At 41.2% G+C, this 14,096-nt stretch overlaps 1 protein-coding gene across 4 annotated transcripts in view; it reads left to right on the top strand.

Moving 5' to 3' along the window:
- Nucleotides 1-14,096, top strand: part of LOC113261754 (core histone macro-H2A.1) — a 76,650-nt gene that overhangs the window by 33,562 nt on the left and 28,992 nt on the right. The gene's annotated exons all lie outside the window — the stretch shown is intronic.

Below are 14,096 nucleotides of genomic sequence, written 5' to 3'. Positions count from 1 at the left end.
GCCTTGTTGGTCAGATGCAGCGTCAGCGCGTTCTTCCCCAGAACCCAGAGCCTTCGACCAGGCGATATGGTGAGGACACCTTGCTGGGCCAGGCTGCGCCCTACCCCTGTCCACCCTCCCAGCATGTCCCCTACCCCGAGCCGGTCCACAGAGCAGGCCCCTGCCCCCAGCTTCCTATCCACACCGTTGGCCGGCCTTTGGTAGTGAGGCGGAAGCAGCCTTACTTTTTGTACACACTTCTGGGTGTGAGCAAATGTTTCCCTGAGAACAGCAACTCTGAATCCATCTTGTGCACAAGCCACCGCCCCGCCCCACCCCTCCCCACCTAGCTGAGAATCACTCCCAGCTCTCTGAGACAGAAACCCATTACTGAAGGGCATCCTGGAAGTTCTTTCCAGACACTTACACGCCACCTCGCTCATGAGTCCTAGGGGAGGCATGCAGCCAGGCGGGGATGTTGCAGAATGCTCCCGTACTCCTTCCTGCCAAGTACAAAATTAGCAGATTAAACGGTTTCTCTCCCCCCTTTCAACATGGACATTCGTGGGGAGGAGCAGGACGAGAGGGAAGGCCAGGGAAAGTGTGCAAGCCTTTCTGAATGCTAGAGGCTGAAGATGCCAAGTCCATCGTCTCTGGATCACGGCCCTGGGGAGCTGGCTGCCCACAGAGCAGGGCCCTTGGTGCTTGGCGTAGCGTTTGTCCAGCTGTGGCCCAAGCGTGGCCCTTGTTCACACAGACCTTCTGCTCGTTGACGTCAGAGCAGCCCCTCTAACTGTGTGCCTCAGCAACCCTGGGCTGAACCCTGCTCCCGTCACCCCTGAACTGCCCCTAGTAGTTATTGCCTGACAGCTTTCTGGCCCTCCCACTTTACCAAGCACTAGGAATGCTGTTTCTTTTTGGACTGGAAATGAAGGGTGTGTGTGTGTGTGTGTCTCTTTAGTTCTAGTAGCTATATTTGGAACTCACTGTTTCTAATAACCATATGCCAATAATCACTCAAACACTCAGCTTTCCCCTTGATTACAAAAGCAGGAAGTCTGTTATGGTGGTCTGTTTTTCTTCCACACAATAAAACACATTGTCTGCTTACTGTACCAGTATTTGGCTAACATTAAACTCTGGGGGAAGCTGAAATTGGAACCGTGAACAGCTAATTTTCAAAACATTTGTTTAATGTAAATTGTGGTGTCAGCTCCCAGAAACAGCAGAGAACCTGCATCTCCAGGTTTAAGTGGAATGTTCTGAAAATAAGCTTTCCAGAGACATGCGGAAAAAGCCTTAGTAACATGCTAAAGCACTTGGAGTAAAAGGGAGTTGGTATTTTTCAAGTGTCAACACTTGAATTCCAAATCATAATTTTCCCCCCAATTCGATGTAATTGGGAGGTTTTGAAAGTCTCCAGTTGTGACAGCTGAGTCAGCTATCATGGAACCAGAACCCACTGGGGCTGGGAGTCCAGGGCCCTCACGGTGCCTTGGGGCTCCTCCTTCCTACTTGGTGGGTGGCCTCAGGCGAGTCTGTGCCTCAGTTTACCCCCTCCCCTAAAATGATGGCGTCCCTTCCAGCCTCACATTTCAGCGACCGAACACGTGCACCGTGTTTCTGACCAGGTAGTATGTGTCAGGGTGGGGATGGCACAAAGGAGGGTGCTGTAAGAATTCTCAGCACGGCCCCCCTGCCTCCCAGAGCAGTCCCTGTAATGAGTGTGAATGTACCTTTCAGAACGTCTATGCGTGAAAGCATAGCAATCCGTAAAGCCCTCCTCATTGTCCCTGCCTTTAAATATAAGAACGTATAAACGACGTTACCCGCCGTTTGGCCAGGGTGCCGCAGCAGTGAAGGGTGCCAGTGCACTTGGCTTTGTGTTCAAATTCTGCCACGTCCTGGTCGTGTGACCTTAGGAAGTGACTTAATTTCCCTGGCGTCTCCGTTTCCTCGTCTGTGAAGTGAGCTCGAACACAGGGTGCGCGGGTGGCTTAGGAGAGCGTGCTGTCAAGTCCTCACAACAGTGCCTGGCACACACCTTGGCTCTTGCTCTCACTCCCTTGTTCTTGGGCGGCTCTGAACACAGAGCAGTTCTTGCATATTCCCCTGGGTGGTTCTGGTGCCCTGGGTAGTGTGCAAAGCCATTCTCACCAGTGCTCTGCGAATGAACTGGCAGTTCTGAGCATTCCAGCCACCAAGTGCCACAGGGACCCTGAGTGTGCGTGGGTGTCTGTGCTCATGGGTCTGTAGGACCAAGTCCCCAGCGGGAACTTGCTGGGGCAGACCGAGTTCTCATGGCTGTTGTTCGCCTGCAGAGCATCTTCTCCCAGCCAGAAGTGTCCAACTCTGCCTCCTCCTTTTAGCGGTTAACACCAAAGTTGTTGAAAGAAGATGCCTTCAGTTTGATCGGTACTCACCGAGCCTGCACGTGCTCCCCGTTACTCTTGCTGTGAGGGCGCAGCGGTGAGCGCAGGCCCTTGCGCTCCGTGGGCGCTCGCTGAGCTTTGATCTACTGAGGGGGAGCAGGGCCATTACAGAAGGTTTTCACCCGCATAAAATACTGAAGATTCAAAGGAAGCCATTTATGCTTAAGTCCTCCAGGTTAAGACCCCTTGTCGGAATGTTTACTGAGAGCCATAGGGCAACCTTTAAGGCATCTCCAAGACCGTTTTTGCCAAAAGTCTGGATTAAAAAATACTCTCAATTAGGATTTTTCTGATTTGTTTCCTTTTTTTTTTTTTAAGTTTTTATTTTAGTTCAAGTTAGTTAACATACAGAGTTCTGTTAGTCTCAGGTGTACAATACAGTGATGCAGTCTCACCTAGGACTCCGCAAACATAAACCCACACTGCCACCCCCACTGAACTCCACCCCCGTGTGGAAATCACCCCCTGAATCATGACGATACACTTGCTCACTGCCTGTCGGAAAGCCCACGATGAATTTGGTAGAGCACCTGTTTCTTTTTTGAGAAATATTTAAACTGGAAATTGAGTGGTGAATGTTGGAGTCAAGGGTGCCAAAGAAAGACATTGGTTCTTGTGAGAAGCTGCCATCCTTGCAAAATTTTGCTGGCCTTTTAAGCTTCCCAGCAGGTCCGACATCAGGGTGAAGGAGACAGGGAATAGGTCACCTTGGGTTGATGAGTTCACGTAAGGCTTTTTGGACACTCAGCCCGCACATGTTCTTAAATAGGTCTCCCCCTGACTCTGACCGAATAGAAGCTGGGTGCAGGTACAATACATGGGGGCTTTAGGATTTGTAGAACATTATTAAATTCCCCAAAGTCAGTCATTTTGGAAACTGACAAAGACTATTGCTTGCTAGCTTTTTCCCCTCCTGCCAGGTTCTGAAAAAAATCTACCGCCTACTCTCACCATTTCATAAAAGAAAGTGGCATTTGAATCCAAAAGGCTGGGAAGGGAATTGATCCCTGACTACAGGCTTGATGTAAAACTTACGGAACGGTTACTGTGATCTGAACGTAGGGACCTCTCACAGGGCACCTCAACTACCCTGTCGTGGGCCGGGAACCTCGCACGGAAGAGACTCGGGGTGTTTGCCAAATAGCTGGACTGGAGAGAACCGGGAAGGAATGGCTTGTCCTACACAGACAGGGCTTGGCAGCTTTCTCTCAAGGCCAGTGTTTTATCAGATCTCCCACCTTAGACTCATTTTTCCCACAAGGAATCAAAGGCAGAGAGAAGTTAAGCAGTGTGCTCTAGATTTCAGCACTAGTAGAACCAGAAATCGTATGCAGAATTTCAGAGCCCGCACATCATGTCCCTTGTGTGTCCTGTGACCACAGACCACTTACTCGCCTTGGCAGAAGCACCTCGGTAGGTGCAGGGCTGACAGCCATCTGTTGTAGGCCAAGTGGAGCAACAGCTTAAAAACATTTTTTTTCTTAATATCACATCCTGGACTCTCACTGTATTTGTGCATTCATGGTACCTATTCTGCTCAAAGTTTCCACCTCTTATCCTCTCTAGCGCTGTTTTCCAGTTTTATCGAGATATGCCTGACATACAGCACTACCTACATTTAAGGTATGCAGCATGAGGACTTGACTTACATCAGCTGTGGAATGGTTACCACAGTGAGTTCAGGCGATATTGTCTCATGTAGATACAAAAAAAGCGTTCGTTTGTCTTTGTGATGAGAACTCTTAGGACTTACTCTCTTAATAACTTTCAGCTATACCGTGCAGCACTGTTAACTCTAGTTGGCGTGCTGTGCGTTACAGCCCCTGTACTTCTTTATCTCATAACTGGAAGTTTGTATCTTTTTTTGTAGTATTTTTTTTAAAAAGTGTAAATGACCTACAATGTTAGTTTCAGGGTGTACAATGTAGCTGTTTGTCTTTGTATGTTTCACTGTGCTCACCCCCCACTGTCTTTACCGTCTGTCACCGCGCAACCATATTATAACGCCATTGATTTTATTCCCTGTGCTGTACGTTTTATCCTTGTGACTTATTCTGTAACTAGAAGCCTGTACCTCCCACGCCTCTTCACCCATTTTGCCCACCATGCCACCCACCTCTCCTCTGGCAGCCTCATGTGCTCTGTATTTATGATTCTGTTTCTACTTTTTGTTTCATTCATCTCTTTTGATTTTTAGATGGCATGTGTAAGTGATACCATACGGTATTTATCTTCTCTGACTTATTTCACTTAGCATAATATGCTCTGGGTCTCTCCTCGTTGTTGCATACGGCAAGATCTCATCCTTTTATATCACTGAGCAATATTCCTTTGTGTGTGCATGTGAATAATATATGCGTATGCCACTTCTTTATGCATTCATCTGTGGATGGACACTTGGGTTGCTTCTCTGTCTTGGGTACTATACATAATACTGCAATAAACATAGGAGTGCATATATCTTTCCCAATTAGCGTGTTCTGTTTCTTTGGAGATATAACAAGTGGATTACTGGACCATATGGTAACTGTATTTTTAAATTTTGAGGAACACGCATATTGTTTTGCATAGTGGCCGCACCAGTTTACATTCCCACCAGCAGTGCACAAGGGTTCTTTTTTCTCCACCTCCTCCCCAACACTTGTTATTTCTTATTCTTTTGATTTCAGCCGTTTTGGTAGGTGTGAGGTGATAAGTCACTGTGGTTTTGATTTGCATTTCCCTGATGATGAGTGATGTTGAGCAACTGTATGTCATCCTTGGAAAAATGTCTATTCATGAAACCCTCTTTATTGAGAGTTTTTATCATGAATAGATGTTGAATTTTGTCACATGTTTTTTTTTTTAATCTTTTGATCCTCTTGGTCATAGTATATTTATCCTTCATTGTGTTGATGTGGTGTATCATGTTGCTTGATTTGCAAAGATTGAACCATCCTTGCATCCCCAGAATAAATCCCATTCGGTCATGGTGAGTGATTTTTTTTTTTTTTTTTAAGATTTTATTTGAGAGACAGCATGAGAGAGAGAGCAGGAGCAGGGGTGAGGGGTAGAGGGAGAAACGGACTGCTGGGATCATGACCCGAGCCGAAGGCAGACGCTTAACGACTGAGCTACCCAGGCACCCAGTGAATGATCTTTCTCATGTATTCTTGAATGCAGTTTGGTAATATTTTGTTGAGGATTTTTTTTTAATCTTTGTTCATCAAGGATATTGGATGTAGGGCACTGGGACCCTGCTCCCTCCCATCCACCCATGCTACCAAGGTGTAGGGGAAATGGAAACCATGGCACTAACCAGTTCCTCTGACCTGGAGAGAATTTCAGCAGCAACCCTGCCATTTAGTGGAGTTCTAGGGCTGGATCTTTTATATTCTAGCTGCTCTTTTAAACCAAGGCTATTTTTTCCCTGTGCCCCACGGCAGAGAAATCTGCTCCCAGTGCCGCACTACTGTTCCTCCCTCCTGCAGTATGCAGCAGCAAGGGTGGGGGTTCCCTTCATGATCATGTCTTCGTCTCTTCTGCTATTATTCTCTATGTGGTCTCTTTATCTTTTGTTGTGTAGAAGCTGTTCAGTCAGCCCTCAGTTCTTCAGAAGGAATTGCTGTATCAATAGGGGCAGATGTGGGGTGTCTGTGGTGGAGGTGAGTTCAGGGTCTTCCCACATCACTAGCTCGGACTGGAACTCTAGGTGAAGTTAGTACTTTCTGACCGCTGACATCCAAGTCTCCCACAAATACACAACTATAAATAAAAAATGAGGTATAGGGCTTTAGATGGAATTCGAGCAAGTTAAGGGACCTTTTTTTGTCTTCATAGTACACTTCATTGGGGTGCATATATTTTTATTTTTGTCTTAACATTGTGTTTGATTCATTTAGGTTATTGTATGTAGCAGACAGCACCGAGTCTGTGCATCTCATGGTCGGAATTTACCACCACGTGGTTATCCATTCTGCTCTGGAGATATTTGTTTCCAATTTGAGGCTCCCACCAAGATTCCTGCTCCAAAAGTACATGCCTTTTGGTGCGCACATGTTGTATTGTCTTGGGAGAATACCTTTAAGTGGAATCGTGGTATCACAGGGTATTTATATGTTCAGCTTTAGCAGAGAGTGCCAAATAGTTTTCCCGAGTGGGGGTAAAAGTATGTAGTCCCAATGCAGCAAATGGGAATTCCAGTGCTACATTCTTGCCGAGGCAGGCTAATCTGAGAACTGAATTTTAACCATTCTGCTGGCTGTGCATCGTCTCGATGACCAGTTAGCTTTAGCGTGTGCTCAAACCAATTTTGGCCCTTTGCGTAATTCCTTTTGTGCTAGTGCTTGTGCAGTTTTAAAAATTAGGATTGGCTATCTATTTTAAATGACGTACAGTACTTCTTTTTATATTATGGATTTGAATTTCTTTTTTATTGAGAGAGAATTGGCATTTAACATTACAGTCCTTTCAGGTGTACCACGTGACGATTTGATATTTGTATATATATTGTGAATGATGGCCACAGTATGTCCAGTTAGCCTCTATCACTGTACGTAATTACCGAGTTACTTTTCTTAGGATGAGAACTTGTAAGGTCGACTTTGTTAGCTACTTTCAAATAGGCAATACAATATTACTGACTCTAGTCACCAGGCTTCATATTACCCCCTCAGGACTTCTTTCTTTTATAACTGAAAGTTTGTAGCTTTTGACCTCCTTCACCCATCTCACCTGCCTCCCACCCTCAGCCCCTGCCTCTGTCAACTGTCAGTCTGTTCTCTGTATCTAGCAACTGGGCTTTTTTTCTTTCTTTTTTATGATTCTACCTATAAGTGAGAACATACAGTTATTTGTCTTTCTCTGTGATGTATTTCACTTAGTATAATACCTTAAGGTCACATCCTTCTTTTTTATGGTTTAGTAACATTGTGTTTTATATAAATGTATGTGTATATGTATACATAAAATGATTTAGGAGATATGTATAATAAGACATATAATTATAATAGGACATATTATATATGTAAGGACATATATTAGAATATAAAACATGTTCATATATGTAATATATAAATCTCTTCATTAAATTATCATATTTTCTTTATGTTTCCATTGATGGGTACTTAGGTTCTTTCCATGACGTGGCTATTACAGATAATGCTCTAGTAAACATGGGGGTACATATATCTTTTTGAGTTAGTGTTTTTGTGTTCTTCAGAAGTAAAAATTGGTGGGTCATATGGTAGTTCTGTTTTTAATTTTCTGAGGAACCTCCACACTGTATCCCATGGTGGCCGCACCAATTTACATTCCCACCAACAGTACACAGGGAGTCTCCCTTTCTCCATGTCCTCACCAACACCTCTTATTTCCTGTCTTTTCGATAATAACCTAACAGCTGTGAGGTGATGTCTCATGATGCTCTGGAATCGCATTTACCTGATGGTTGGTGATGTGAGGCACCTTTCCATATATTTGTTTGCCATCGGTATGTCCTCTTTGGAAAAATGTCTACTCAGAATCTGACCACTTTTTAAAGTTTTTATTTAAATTCCAGTTACTTAACGTACAGCATAATGTTAGTTTCCCGTGTCCGCTGTAGTGATTCAGCACTTCCGTACAATACCCGGTGCTCGTGACGAGCACCCTCTTTAATCCCCATCACCTGTTTGACCCATTCCCTCACCCATCTTCCCTCTGGTAACCATCCACTTGTTCTGCAGAGCTGAGACACTGGTTCTTGGTTTGCCTCCCTCTCTTTTTTCCCGTTTGCTCTTTTGTTTCGTACATTTCACCTATGCGTGAAATCATATGGTATTTTTCTTTCTCTGACTGACCTGTCTCGCTAAGCATAATATTCCTAGCTCTATCCAAGTTGTTGCCAACGGCAAAACTTGGTTCTTTTTTATGGTTGAGTATTAATCCATTGTGTATATGCACTACGTCTTCTTTATCAGTTCATCATTCAGCGGACACTTGGGCTGTTTCCGTAATTGGGCTATTGTAGATAATGCCGCTTTAAACGTCATGGTACATGTATCCCTTTTAATTAGTATTTTCTATCCTTTGGGTAAATACCTAGCAGTGTGACTGCTGCATCACAGAGTAGTTCCATTTTTAACTTTCTGAGGAACCCCATACTGTTTTCCACAGTGGCTGCACCAGTTTGCATTCCCACCAACAGTGTAAGAGGGCTCCCCCTTCCCCCCTTCCTCACCAACACCTTTTGTTCCTTGTGCTGTTGATTTTTGCCATTTTGACAGGTGTGAGGTGATAATTCGTTGTGGTTTTGATTTGCATTTCCCTGATGATCAGTGGTGATGAGCATCTTTTCATGTGTCTGTTGGGGATCTGTATGTCTTTTATAGAAAAATGTCTGTTCACATCTTCTGCCCATTTTTAATTATTTGTTTTTTGGGTGTTGAGTTTATTAAGTTCTTTATATATTTTGGAAGCTAACCCTTTATCAGATGTGTCATTTGCAAATATCTTCTCCCATTCCATAGGTTAGTTTTAGTTTTGTGAATTATTTCCTTCCCTCTGCAGAAGCTTTTTATTTTGGTGTAGTCCCAATCATCTATTTTTGCTTTTGTCTCCCTTGCCTCAGGAGACATATAGGAAGAAGTTGCTATGGCTGATGTCAAAGAAGTTACTGCCTGTGTTCTCTTCTACAATTTTTATGGTTTCAGGCCTCACATTTAGGTCTCTGGCCACTTTTTAATCAAATTTTTTTTTTCCTTTTGCTATTGAGTTGTAGGAGTTCTTTATATAGTTTGGATATTAACCCCTTATCAGATACAGAGCTTCTTTGACTTTTGACGGGGTTGCATCCTGGTAAACCCATTAAAAGTTCAAAATGCGTCTGACACACCTAACCTACCAAACATCATAGCTTAGCCTAGCCTACTGCACATGTGCTCAGAACACTAATTTGCTTACAGTTGGACAAAATCCTTCTCACACAAAAGCCTATTTTATAAGAAAGTGTGGAATATTTCAAGTTATTTATTGAATACTGTACTGAAAGTGAAAAACAGGATGGTTCCATAGGTACAGGATGGTTTTGTAAGTGTATTCGTCATGTACCCTTATGACTGTGTGGCTGACGGGGCGCTGCGGCTAGCTCTTGTTGCCTAGCACCCCTGGAGAGTATAGCACGTCGCTATCCTAGGAAAAAAATCAAAATTTAAATTCGAGGTATGGTTTCTACTGAACGTGTATTGCTTTTGTACCATTGTAAAGCTGAAAAATTCAAAGTCAAACCATTGGACGTCAGGGACTGTCTGTAGATGATTTGCAAATTTCTCTAAAGGTTGACTTTTCGTTTTGTTGATGGTTCCTTTGCTCTGCACAATCTTTTCCATTTGGTGTAGTCCCACTGTTGATCTTGCTTTGGTTGCCTTTGCCTGTGATCCCATATCCAAAAAAATCATCACCAAGACCAATAACAAGGAGCTTGCCCTCTGTTTCCTAGGAGTTTCTTGATTCAGGACTTATATTCACATGTTTTCTCCATTTTGAGTTAATTTTTGTGTAAGATGTATAATGTTGGTACAGCTTCATTCTTTTGCATACGGCTGTCCCATTTTCCCAACACAGTTTAATGGAAGAGACTGATCTTTCCCCTTTTGTATATTCTTAACTCTTTTGACATGAACTAGTAATATATATGCGGGTTTTTTCTGGGCTCTCTGTTCTGTCCCATTGGTCTATGTCTGTTTTCATGTTGATACCATACTGTTTTGATTACTGATCTTTGTAATATAATTTGAAATCAGGGAGCATGATGCCTTCTCTTTTGTTTTTTTGCAAAGATTGCTTTGGCTTTCAGAGTCTTGTGATTTTATATAAATCTTAGGATTGTTCTGTTTCCCTGAGAAATGCCATTGGAATTTTGATAGAGGTTGTATTAAATCTGTAGATTGCTTTGGTTGGTACAGACATTTTAACAATTTTAATCCTTCCAATCCATAAGCACAGAATCTCTCTCCATTTGTGTCTTCTTCAATTTCTTTCATTAATATATTATAGTTTTCAGTGTACAATACAGAGTTTTCAGCATATAGTTTTTTGCCTTTTTGGTTAAATTCCTAAGTATTTTATTTCTTTGATGCCATTGTCAATGGGATTGTTTTCTTAATTTCTCTTTCTGATAATTTGTTATTAGCATATACAAATGCAACAGAATCCTGTATATTAATCTGGTATCCTGCAACTTTATTGAATCCATTTATTCTAACAGGTTTTTGGTGGAGTCTTTAGGGTTTTATATATATAATATCATGCTATTTGCAAATAGTGACCGCTTTACTTCCCTTCTGATTTTGATGCCTTGTATTTATTTTTCTTGCCTAATTGCTCTGGCTAGGACTTATATAATAGTATATTGAATAAAAGTGGCAAGAATGGGCATTGCTGTCTTGTTCCTGATCTTAGAGGAAACGCTTTGAGCTTTTCACTAATGAATATGATGTTAGCTTTTGGCTTGGTACTTATGGACTTTATTATGTATAGATAGGTATGTTCCTTCTGTACCCAGTTTTTGACAGCTTTTTATCATAAATGGATGTTGAATTTTGTCAGATGCTTTTTCTGCATTTGTTGAGGTGATCATATGCTTTTTATCCGTCATTTGTTACTATGGTGTATCACTCTGATGGATATTAAACCACGCTTACATCCCCAGAATAAAGCCCACTTGATCATGGTATATGATTCTTTTAATGTACTGTTGAATTCAGTTTGTTAGTATTTTGTTGAGGGTCTTGCATCTGTGTTAACAAGGGATATTGGCGTGTAATTTACTTTTCTTATGGCATCCTTGTCTAGTTTTGGTATCAGGATAATGCTGGCCTGTAAATTGAGTTTGGAAGTGTCCTCCTCTTTTATATTTTGGAATAATTTAAGAAGGATTGGTATTAATTCTTCTTTAAATGTTTGGTAGAACTAATCAGTGAAACCTTCTGGTCCTGGACTTTTGTTTGTTGTGAGGTTTTGATTACTGATTCTATCCCTTTACTAGTAATCCATCTGTTGAGATTTTTATTTTTCTTCAGGATTCAGTCTCGGTAGGTTGTGTGTTGCTAGGATTTTGTCCCTTTCTTCTAGGTTGTCCATTTTTGGGGGGCATATAATTTTTCATAGTAGTCTCTTACAGTTCTTTGTATTTCTGTGGTGTCAGTTGTAACATCTTTTTCATTTCTGATTTTATTTATTTGAATCCTCTGGGGGTTTTTTTCTTGGTGAGTCTAGCCAGAGGTTTATCTTTTCAAAGGGCTAGCTCTTAGATTTATTGATCTTTTCTGTTTTTAGTTTGTTTCCACTCTGATCTGTATTATTTCGTTCTTACTACTAACTTAGGGCTTCATTTGTTCCCTTTTTTTTTCTTTCCTGGTTTCTTTTGATGTTAGGCGTTTGAGATTTCTCCTGTTTTTTGAAGTAGGCCTGTATTGCTGTAAACATTCCTCTTAGAACTGCTTTTGCTGCATCTCATAAGTTTTGGTGTGTTGTATTTCCATTTGTCTCAGGGTATTTCTTTCTTTCTTTTTAAAGATTTATTTATTTTTTTTAATAATATTTTTTATTCTATTATGTTAGTCACCATACAGTACATCCCCAGTTTTTGATGTAAAGTTCGATGATTCATTAGTTGCGTATAACATCCAGTGCACCATGCAATACGTGCCCTCCTTAATACCCATCACCAGCCTATCCCAGCCCTCCCTCCCGAAGCCCTCAGTTTGTTTCCCAGAGTCCATAGTCTCTCATGGTTCTTTCCCCCTTCTGTTTACCCCCCCTTTCTTCTTCCCTTTCATCTCCTACCGATCTTCCTACTTCTTATGTTCCATAAATGTCTCAGGGTATTTCTTGATTTCTCTTTTGATTTCTTCTTTAGACCCATTGGTTGTTGAATAGTGTGTAGTTTAATCTCCACATATTTGAATTTTCCAGTTTTTTCCCTCATAATTGTTTTCTAGTTTCTTGGCACTATGATCAAAAAAGATGATTGATATGATTTCAGTTTTCTTAAATTTATTAAGACCTGTTTTGTGGCCTAAAATATGACCTGTCCTACAGAATGTTCCATGTGGGTATGAAAGAAATGTGTACTGTGTTACTTTTGGGTGAAATGTTCTGAATATATCTGTTAAATCCACTTGGTCTCATGTCATTTAAGGCCAGTCTTCATTGATTTTCTGTCTGCTTGATCTATCTATTGATGAAGGTGGGGGTATGATGTCCCCTATTATTAATGTATTGCTGTCCGTTTCTCCCTTTAGGTCTTTTCGTGTTTGCTTTATATATTTATGTGATCCTAGATTGGGTGCATAAGTGTTTACAATATTTATAGAGTATATATAGATATTCTCTTGTGGGTTTGACACATTTATCATTATGTAATACCCTTTAGTATCTGTTATTGTAGTCTTTATTTTAAAGAATATTTTGTCTGATATAACTGTAGCTACCCCTGCTTTCTCTTGGTTTCCTTTTGCATGAAAAATCTTTTTCTACCACTTCACTTTGTGTCTTGTCCTTACTTGTGAACTGTGTCTCTTGTAGGCAGCCTATCAATGAGTCTTGTGTTTTTATCCATTCAGTCGTTGTATGTCTTTTGATTGGAGAATTTAGCCCATTCACATTTAAAGTAATTATTGACAGGTATGTACCTGTCATTTTGTGAATTGTTTTCTGGCTGTTCTGTAATTCTTCTGTTCCTTTCTTCTCTTGCTCTCTGCCTTTGTGATTTGGTGGTTGTCTTTAATGGTGTCTTTATCTTTTGTGTAGTATCTACTGTAGGCTTTTGCTTTGTGTTTACCATGAGGCTGATAAATAACAACTATTCACAATCTGTTTCAAGTTGATAATGTAAGTTTGAATACATTCTAAAACTCTGCATTTTTATCCTCCTTACACTTCATGTTATTGGTGTCACACATGATGTCTTTTAATCTCACGTGACCCTTAACTAATTATTGTACTAATTGTTATTCCAACATTGTCTTTTAAACTTCGTATTAGCCTTATAAGGGATTAAGTCCCTACTTTTAGTATATACTTACCTTTGCTAGTGAGAGTTACACTTTCATATGTTTTCCTATTACTAAATAGCACCCTTTCTTTTTGGCTTAAGTCCCCTTCACATTTCTAGTATGGCCAGTTTAGTTGTGGTGAACTCTTTTGGCTTTTTGCATCTCTGGAAAATTATTTATCTCTCAATTTCAAAGGACACTTTTGCCAGGTAGAGTATTCCTGGTTGGAAGTTTTTTACTTTCGGTACTTTGAATATATTGTGCCACTCTCTTGTGGCCTGCAAATTTCTGCTGAAGAATCTGCTGATAGTCTAATGGGGGTTCCCTTGTACGTAACAAGTTGTTTTTCTCTTGCCACTTTTAAGATTCTCTCCTTGTCTTTAACTTTTGACATTTTAATTATAATGTGTCTTGCCTGTAGGTCTCTTTGGGCTCATCTTTTTTGGAACTCTCTGGGTTTCCTGTCAGGATTTCCTTATTTTTTATGGCTGAATGTTTCCACAGTTCTTTATCCATTCATCTGGCTGTGGACACTTAGGTTGTTTCTTTGTGTTGGCTGTGACCTCTTGGACATAGTGTTTTTATTTCCTTTGGTTATATTCCCAGAAATGGAACTGCTGGATCATATGGATTCTACTTTTAAATGTTTGAGGAACTTCATACTGTTTTT

This window comes from Ursus arctos, unplaced genomic scaffold (assembly GCF_023065955.2).
Source record: "Ursus arctos isolate Adak ecotype North America unplaced genomic scaffold, UrsArc2.0 scaffold_5, whole genome shotgun sequence".
Taxonomy (NCBI): Eukaryota; Metazoa; Chordata; class Mammalia; order Carnivora; family Ursidae; genus Ursus; species Ursus arctos.
The sequence above is the reverse complement of the archived record's forward strand: the minus strand, read 5'-3'. Positions and strand labels throughout refer to the sequence as shown.